Source organism: Triticum urartu, unplaced genomic scaffold (assembly GCF_003073215.2).
Source record: "Triticum urartu cultivar G1812 unplaced genomic scaffold, Tu2.1 TuUngrouped_contig_4082, whole genome shotgun sequence".
Lineage (NCBI taxonomy): Eukaryota > Viridiplantae > Streptophyta > Magnoliopsida > Poales > Poaceae > Triticum > Triticum urartu.
In genome coordinates this window covers 1-7,967 of record NW_024114640.1, presented here as the reverse complement: position 1 = coordinate 7,967, position 7,967 = coordinate 1, and the positions used below count along the sequence as shown (strand labels likewise).

The 7,967-nt window shown below is 39.0% G+C and overlaps 1 long non-coding RNA gene across 1 annotated transcript; it reads right to left on the bottom strand.

Annotated features, from left to right (window-relative positions):
* Positions 1-1,776: 1,776 nt before the first annotated feature.
* LOC125527490 lies at positions 1,777-4,688 on the bottom strand. Its single transcript, XR_007292131.1, has 2 exons — positions 4,243-4,688; positions 1,777-4,174 (listed from the first exon to the last, which is right to left on the bottom strand). It is a non-coding gene; the product is annotated as an uncharacterized LOC125527490 (long non-coding RNA).
* Between the last annotated feature and the right edge of the window lie 3,279 nt (positions 4,689-7,967).

The window sequence follows — 7,967 nt, the reverse complement described above, 5'->3', positions numbered from 1 at the left end:
GCCAGGCCCACTCGTTAGGCTGAGTTGGCACAAAAAAAAAACGCCACATAGGAGATTGACTTGGTCTTCTTCTTTCTCCTCTCCTCTCTCCCGAGGTCTTTCATCAAACACCATATGTGCATGTGCATCTCTTCTAAGTAGGCACAAAAAGAAGCTGCCGCCAGATCGGGTCGCAATGGCCGGCCCTGTCCAGGCCAGCGGCGGAGTAGCGCCCTGGTGGAGGCGCTGGGGCGCGAATACGGCCGTTGCGTGCTCTGCTCTGTCTCCACATCGTTGGCCTCCGACCCAAGCAGCTATGGTCTGATGAATCGGCGTGGGATCCCGCGTGCATTTGGTCGTGGTCTTTTCCTCATGAAGCATCATCTGGTCGTGGGATCCCGTGAGCATAGATGGGGGACAAGAATGCTTGCATCGTCTTTAGCTCGTCTTTGATGAACCTGCCAAACAAAAGAACGTTCAAAAGAAACTTAATTAGACCATCACTAGTCAACAACCCGTGCTGCAGCACGGGCTAGTTAATTAGGGAGGCATGCAACAATAGAAGTACCAATGTCATTTTGATATTTCTTTATATTTTAAATTAATGGGAATTATAATCTCTGATATTAGTATTGAAAACATGCAAAAAAAATCTTAGCATGAAAAATATTCATAAGAAATGCTACCAAAGACACATTGATTTGTTGGCTGCCATATTCAGGTGTTGGAAACCTTCTGGAAACAGGTAAATACATCTTGGATCAAGATACATCTGCTTGTATCACGAAATTAGGAAAAAAATTACCTTTAGAGATGTATTAAATCTCCGATGGTGAAATCTTCGACTCTAATGGTATAAAAATGCCTTCTTATCATTCTTCGACAAATATACTATTTAGAATTAGATTATATACCCAGCTTGTCCACATTATTGCTTAGAACACCATAGATTGTCTTCATTCTTATCATTCTTCGACCAATATACTATTTAGAATTAGGTTATGTACCCAACTTGTCCACCTTATTGCTTAGAACACCATAGCTTGTTTTCATTACCAATACATTGGTAAACATATGTATCTCCATTTCAAACATGACAGTGTGGTTACCCATGTCTTGGAAAACGTTGTGCTTCCTTCGCCATGTGCCACGAACACTGAAAATTCAGATGATATACTCTGGAAATATAACCATAATGTTATTCTGTAAGGTATCCGTATGAATAGGTTTACCTATATTAAATCTGCAGAATCTTAATGTCAATATTTTTTGCCACAGATTGGCCAGCATATGATCTCTGAGTATGGCTCTGGGTATATTTCTATGGCGCCAGCAACATATCCGGCCACTACCCTTTTTTTTCAAAATCAAGCATAAACTCTCTTTTTTTACCATGAGGCTTGAGGTCCCTCTTTTTTTGTGTACATGCATGAATTTTCATGATATCCTTGCACTACCTAATGTGAAAGTAGAACGTCAATGAACTAATCTTTAAAATAAAACAAAATGATACGTTTAATGCTCAATGGAAACAAAGCCAACCTGCCAAGGGAGATGCATGCGATGCACTAATTAGTTCTGATGGAGCTGTAAATGAAGCAATATTATTTGTCATGCAACATCGTCCACTGCACTATGCATGTCGGTTAATATAGAAGTGAGAAAGGTGTGTAAATTGAAAGTTTAATCACCTTCGTATATTCAAATTGCATAGATGATTAACATTAGATAAAATGAATCGAAAGCTACCAAAGAAGCATCATTTTTCATATATCCGTAAATCTGAGGCACGTAAAATCAGTTAATTTGGTTCCTTTGATCTGCAAGCTATTCCTCACTTTTATCAAGTGGAAACTGGAGGATAACACACGTAAAAGAGAGGAGCAGAGGGACCAAGCGGAAGTAGAGATCAGGAGATCAATTATCAAAGACATGTAGATTACTGCCCAAGGACTTAGACTTTGTGGTCAATGTTGGTTGCGCCACAGATTGGCCAGCATATGATCTCTGAGTACGGCTCTGAGTATACTCTATGGCGCCGACAAAATATCCGACCGCTACATATCTTTTTTCAAAATCTGGCATAAACTCTCTTTTCTGACCATGAGGCTTGAGGTCCAACTTTTTTGTACGTGCATGAATTTTCATTTTCTGGGGATTGAGATGTCGACTCTTTTTAATGAGAGGCCTGGCAACTTTTTATTCACTTGTGTGAGATCTTCATATCTGTACACGTATTTGTTTGGCACATTCCTTTTATTTTCATAGAAGTTAGACATGCATGTTGGAGACTCTTCTTTTAGTGGGGGACGTGAGGCTGGTGTGGTTTTTTTAATGCCCTGATGTCCTTGTATTTGTACATGTCCTTGTTTGTCACATTATTTTTATTTTATTAGAACATAGACGCGGGAGTTGGGGACTCTATTTCTCTCATCTGGGGACACTTTTTGTACGTGGGGAAGAGAAACACTATTTTTTTAACAGAACTGTGATGTGGTCGTTCGGGACTCTGTCTGTGTATTACGTACATCCAACAGCTAAAAATTTTTAAATTACAGATCCGACGGTTAATTAAACAGTTTTTCTATGATTAACGTGGAGTCGCGTGTGGTGCCTCCAATTAGTAAATACTAGTCATCAACCCATGCATCTGCACGGGCTAGCACTTTTAATATTGATACTCCTTTCCTGTCTGTTTAGAGGTTATATCTGAAAGATTAAATAATTTCCTATATAAATCTCGTTGTCTTGGAATATGCAAATATGGCTATGCCCTCCCTTGTTCGTACTGTTTATTAGAAACAGTAAGATGCAATACAAACTCAACTTGATTTAAATTAAAAAAAAGACTTATGGAGGTGCAAGATTGATCTGAATTTTGTTCGATCACAGGGATATTTTTTGTTTTCCAATATGATGGAAATTTTTAATATTTATAATGTTGTCTCTTACATTTTCTATTATGTAGGAAACCCATAAAATAGTAGTACTGCAGAGTATATATCGGAAGAATGATGTGATCTCATTAGTGTGGACACTGATCGGTTGCCCCATGTGCTTTATCTGCACAAACAAAATTCCTCCAATGAAAAGTAATTCATAAATTAAATGGCATAACATGTGCAATCCAAGAAATCAAGACTATAGTCTGATTTTCTGATTCCTCAAAAATAATTTTATTCCTTCAAATAAAATAATGAAAAAAACTTCTAACTTACTTCTAATCGGACTTTCTGGCTCTTCAACTCATGTTTTATATCAACTAGTAGAACGCCTGTGCGTTGCTACGGGCTATAATGCATATATATATTTGAGTAACTCAACAACAATGTCATGTAAACCTCCCCTCTCTCCGCTCTTCCTCTCTCTATATATCTCCATCTCTCCCTTCCTCCGCTCACCCTTCATCTCACTCTCTCTTACTCCTTGTAGCCGCCAGAGGGGATAGACATGGATGTCCAGCGTGTTGCATGGGTAGAGTTGGGGGATACAAGAAGAATAGAGGACTCCATAAAGATTCCCCGCTAAATTTTTTTGTACTCAGCATCACCATATTTTTTATTTTAACTGATATATCCAAATTTTCTATATTTTATAAAATGACATTAACAACGCTTCTTCATCTCAAAATGGACAGCAACTGCATCAGCATTATCAGCCATCACATCCAATCCCATCTCTGCCTCTCTCTGCCATGCGCCTGCGACTGCGCCCACCACCTCACCCCGCTACTAAATGCTATTATGTGTTCACAGTATGGTCAGACATAAACTAAGCATCGTGACTTGTAAAATACTCGCCCATTAAGAAATGAAATATGCCTACTAAATAGTTCTTCTTTAGTTTACATTAGTGAGGCCTCACATGAATATTGCTTTGTATCAACAAAAACTCCATCATACAATAATTAAGGGAGGTAGGCTACATGCTTGTATTTCACCTCAGAAAGGATTAAAGAATCGTCTTCAACATAAATGCTACCTGCCAAATAAAAGACATGATACCCGCAAAATAAAAGACATGCTAAAGAGGAAGGTTGTAGTTACATATGATGCCATCTAATACTTGTATATGACCATGATGTAGTAAACGCTCTACAATGTGGAGCTCATTTTTGACGTTGAACTTGTTGATATCATCCCGCAGATGTTACACCATTCACAAATGCAAGAAAAGCTCAAGGCACTGAAATCAGCTGAGGTGATATAGAACCCATGAGTACAAATTAAATGACATAGATGTCGTATGAATCGGGTTTCTCACCTTGAGGCAATGGTTGAGCATAGAGGTGAGCTTGTTGATGACCTTCCTACAGATCTTGAGGGCAGAGCCACCGACATCATCCTCTAACGACATCTATGCTCATCGAAGTCGGTAGCGTTCTTCGTGCGCTGCTCAAGGCGAGCGGCAGACTTGATAAGAACTTTCTTGGCCATAGGCTTCAATGTGGCTCGTGTTGCTACAAGAGGAGCAGGGGCAACAGATATATAAATATACATTACTCAAATAATTTACACTCCAATATAATAGAGCCATCGCCCTTACTTTAAATATTTGCCTGCATGAACCATATAATACTACAGAAATTAGGCAAGTCAACACCAAATCCACAACATGGCGACATTATTCAACACTCACAAATGTACATATACATAACTAAGTTCACCAAGGATGTATATACCATAGTTTGTTTATCCAACAATTCGACATTTTAAACAACCTTTGTAGCATATAACCTTTCTCTTTCTCAAGATATTGTCAGTTCAATTGAGGCTTAGTGCTTTATTGAAAGCTGTCACGTAGACCATCACTTTAACAAGGTCATGCTAAATATATTGCTATTAATGACTTTTCACATGTTGTATGATCCCTGGTATCTTCTATATCTAAATAGCTACCCCCTCTAACTATTTCTCTCAACATGCAAGCATGCCGCATCATCACATAACATGCATGCGAAAAGGCCCACCCCCACTACTTAATTTCCAAAGTTACATACAATCATCAACGTGCGGGGTGTCACCTAGTATATTAAACATCAGAATGCTACCAACATACTTAATTTCCAAAGTTACATACAATTGATTTCTCAAATTTTCTCAGGGTACAATTCTTCTAAAGATCACAGAAAAATACACAAGCATTAAAAACCATAATACATGACTTCTATTAGTTTTTGTGCCAGAATTAGAAACAAATCACTTCCATTCTTGTGTATCATGGCAAATTGGCAATGGCTCACCTCAGCTCGATGTCGTCCTCCGTCTTTGTGATGTCACTCCTTTTGGGTGTTGCTTCTGCAATCATCAACGTGGTAAGCAGCGCTGCTGACCACAGTCCTCACAAAAAAGAGCAGCGCCTGGCATTCATGAACCTAATAACGAATCAAATCTGACATTTGTCAATTTTATCAAAATGTGGAGCATGAAACTACAGGATAAAATTATAAAATTCTTTCCATGAACCAAAAAAATATGGGCCTGTAGCTGGAGATGAATATATTCCAATTATCATAGCTGTGACTGAGAATCTGAGATAGATGACGCACTAACGTATGTGCCGGCCGACCGGCACCTCCGTGGAGAGTGGCAGCACCAACATGAATGATATTAATGGAGATTGGTTGGTCGCAACCTGGATGGGTCGAACACTCTCCCTCCCTCCTCCGCCTTGTCATCCTTGCTACTCGCGTTTGCCGTGACAATCGCACGCCTCTGGATCTTGGAGCTGCATACATGCATGGAACTAAAAGGCAGGAGGAAGGCAGCAAGACAATCACGTGAAAGGGAAAACATCCCTTGTTGAAGTCTTTGATGTAATTCAGGTCCGACAACAATAATGCAAACCTTCACATCAAAGTTAAGGTATTAACAATTATTATGTAGAAACGTGTTTACAACAAAGTACTTCAATAATGGAGCAAGCTGAGCAAAGTATCCCACTTATGCGGGATATGGATCGTTTTGCAAGGACACACATACAAAATATGTGCAGAGAGCGTGATTGGGCTAAGAGAAAGGCAATGGCGGCTTATTGTGGGCTCGCATTTGCACGCGCGTTGCTCCTGCTGCATGGAGATGAACGACTCCTGCTTGGCTGAGACATGAAATCCTTTTCCTCTCTCCCCCTCTGTATCTGCAATTGTGCAATCTGTTTTCACCGAGAAAAATGCGCCAGGATCTGAACCTTGATCTAAATCCAAGGTGAATAGAATGTGACGAGATGGGTGGAGAGTAATTAGCACTAAATTATAGGTTAACCAACCAACTAATTTGTTTCTACTACAAGAAGATCAAGGGAGATGCACGTATCAATAACATGCATAAAAGTATTTCTTAAAAGTAATCATGCATAAAAAATCAGCTTTCAGTATTACATACTTCCACCTCCTTCATATGCTCTACAACTTTGCTTTTACTGCTAGATCAAAGTCTCAATTGTTTAAACCCAGTTTTGATTTTAAACATTTATATTCAGATTCTAGTTAGTAGTTCCATTAGCCAGAAACTAATTCTTCAATCCACACATCATTCACTGATCTCAGGAGTAGGTAGAAGTTTACCTCAAAGTGAAGACAAAAGATTCACATGACCTCATCAAATTTTTGGTCCAATATTCATCCTCCACTTCTTTTCTGTTTCTTCTCCATTTGTTATCGGCTAAGATGACGCAGTAACATATCGCGAGAATCTGCTCCTATGCTTCCCGATCCTCAATTCTTCTTTCCTTAGACCTTGCCTGATTTTTCATCTAACTGAGACGATCAAATAGCATCAGCTTTGCACAACTTGCAAATAAGATATGAACTACAGTACACCCATTTAATGAATGTGTTGATACAATAAACATGAGAACAGACAGGGAGGAGCTCAGAACAGATCCCTGTGCTCGTTGAGCTCCTAGCTCTGGGAGTTGTCCAATGCAAATCAAGTGAAATTAGGAAGCAATGTTACTCGGATGTAAAAGAACAGTAGTAAAAAGTTTAGACGCCTTAGATTGAAAAATAGAGATACTTCTAATCATAATTTAGCATGCAACCTAGAGTAGTCCATATGTTGAATATAAGTGCTTGCATTACCTCATAGCATTCTTTTTGATACTCATTCAGAAAGTTGGAGGCTATAACTGTCCAAAAAGATCCACTTCTCCTGAAATATTATACAAACATCACGCTGTTGGCACCCTGATTTTTACTGAAAAAATTTCTAAAACATCATTTTAAACGGGCCATCTCCAACATTTCCGCACAAATATATGGGCTATCATGCTGTAGGTCAGTGATTCGAGTTACCGAAAGAAAATACATCATGGTTTACAATTAAGAAAAATGTACTTGTAGCCATGATACGAACACGGATGATGCTACTAATATGGTTGTTCACGATACTTTGTCGCATGTCAATGGAGTAAAGATGAAGGATATTTGTGTTTCAAACTATTTCCAGTCCAGTGAAGATGATGAAGAGGTGCAAGCATTGGTCGATGTTATGTGCATGCATGCTAATGTATTGCACAAGATGGGCGTAAGCCAAGAAAATAAACATTCACTGGCTCAGGACCAGATCAGAATTGTTTCAGGATTTGACATGCATGCAACCATGCAAGAAATAAAGGTAAACAAACGTGCAATGGAAACCGGCCTAGGATGCTATCCGTTTGTGTTCCAGGAGGCGAGATCCATTCGGTGCATGCAACCAAGAACTATGGATATTTAATTGGAGATATTATAGAAGTTAAAGGAGGGATTAAGGAACGATTCATGCTTTTGTTTCTACCACGCAAGGAGTACCAGGCAATTACAAACATGATGCGCAACGTGTGGAGTTTTCTATGCTTAAAAGAAGTAGGCTGGGGGCCACCGAAACAAGTCAAGAGAGATAGCGCACCATAATTAAAGGTTAGGAATAGTTATTAGATATAAAATCCAATCTGAGATGTAAAAGGATTGGACTCTTTTATTTTAAGGTTTATTTCCTTTTTGAAGTTGT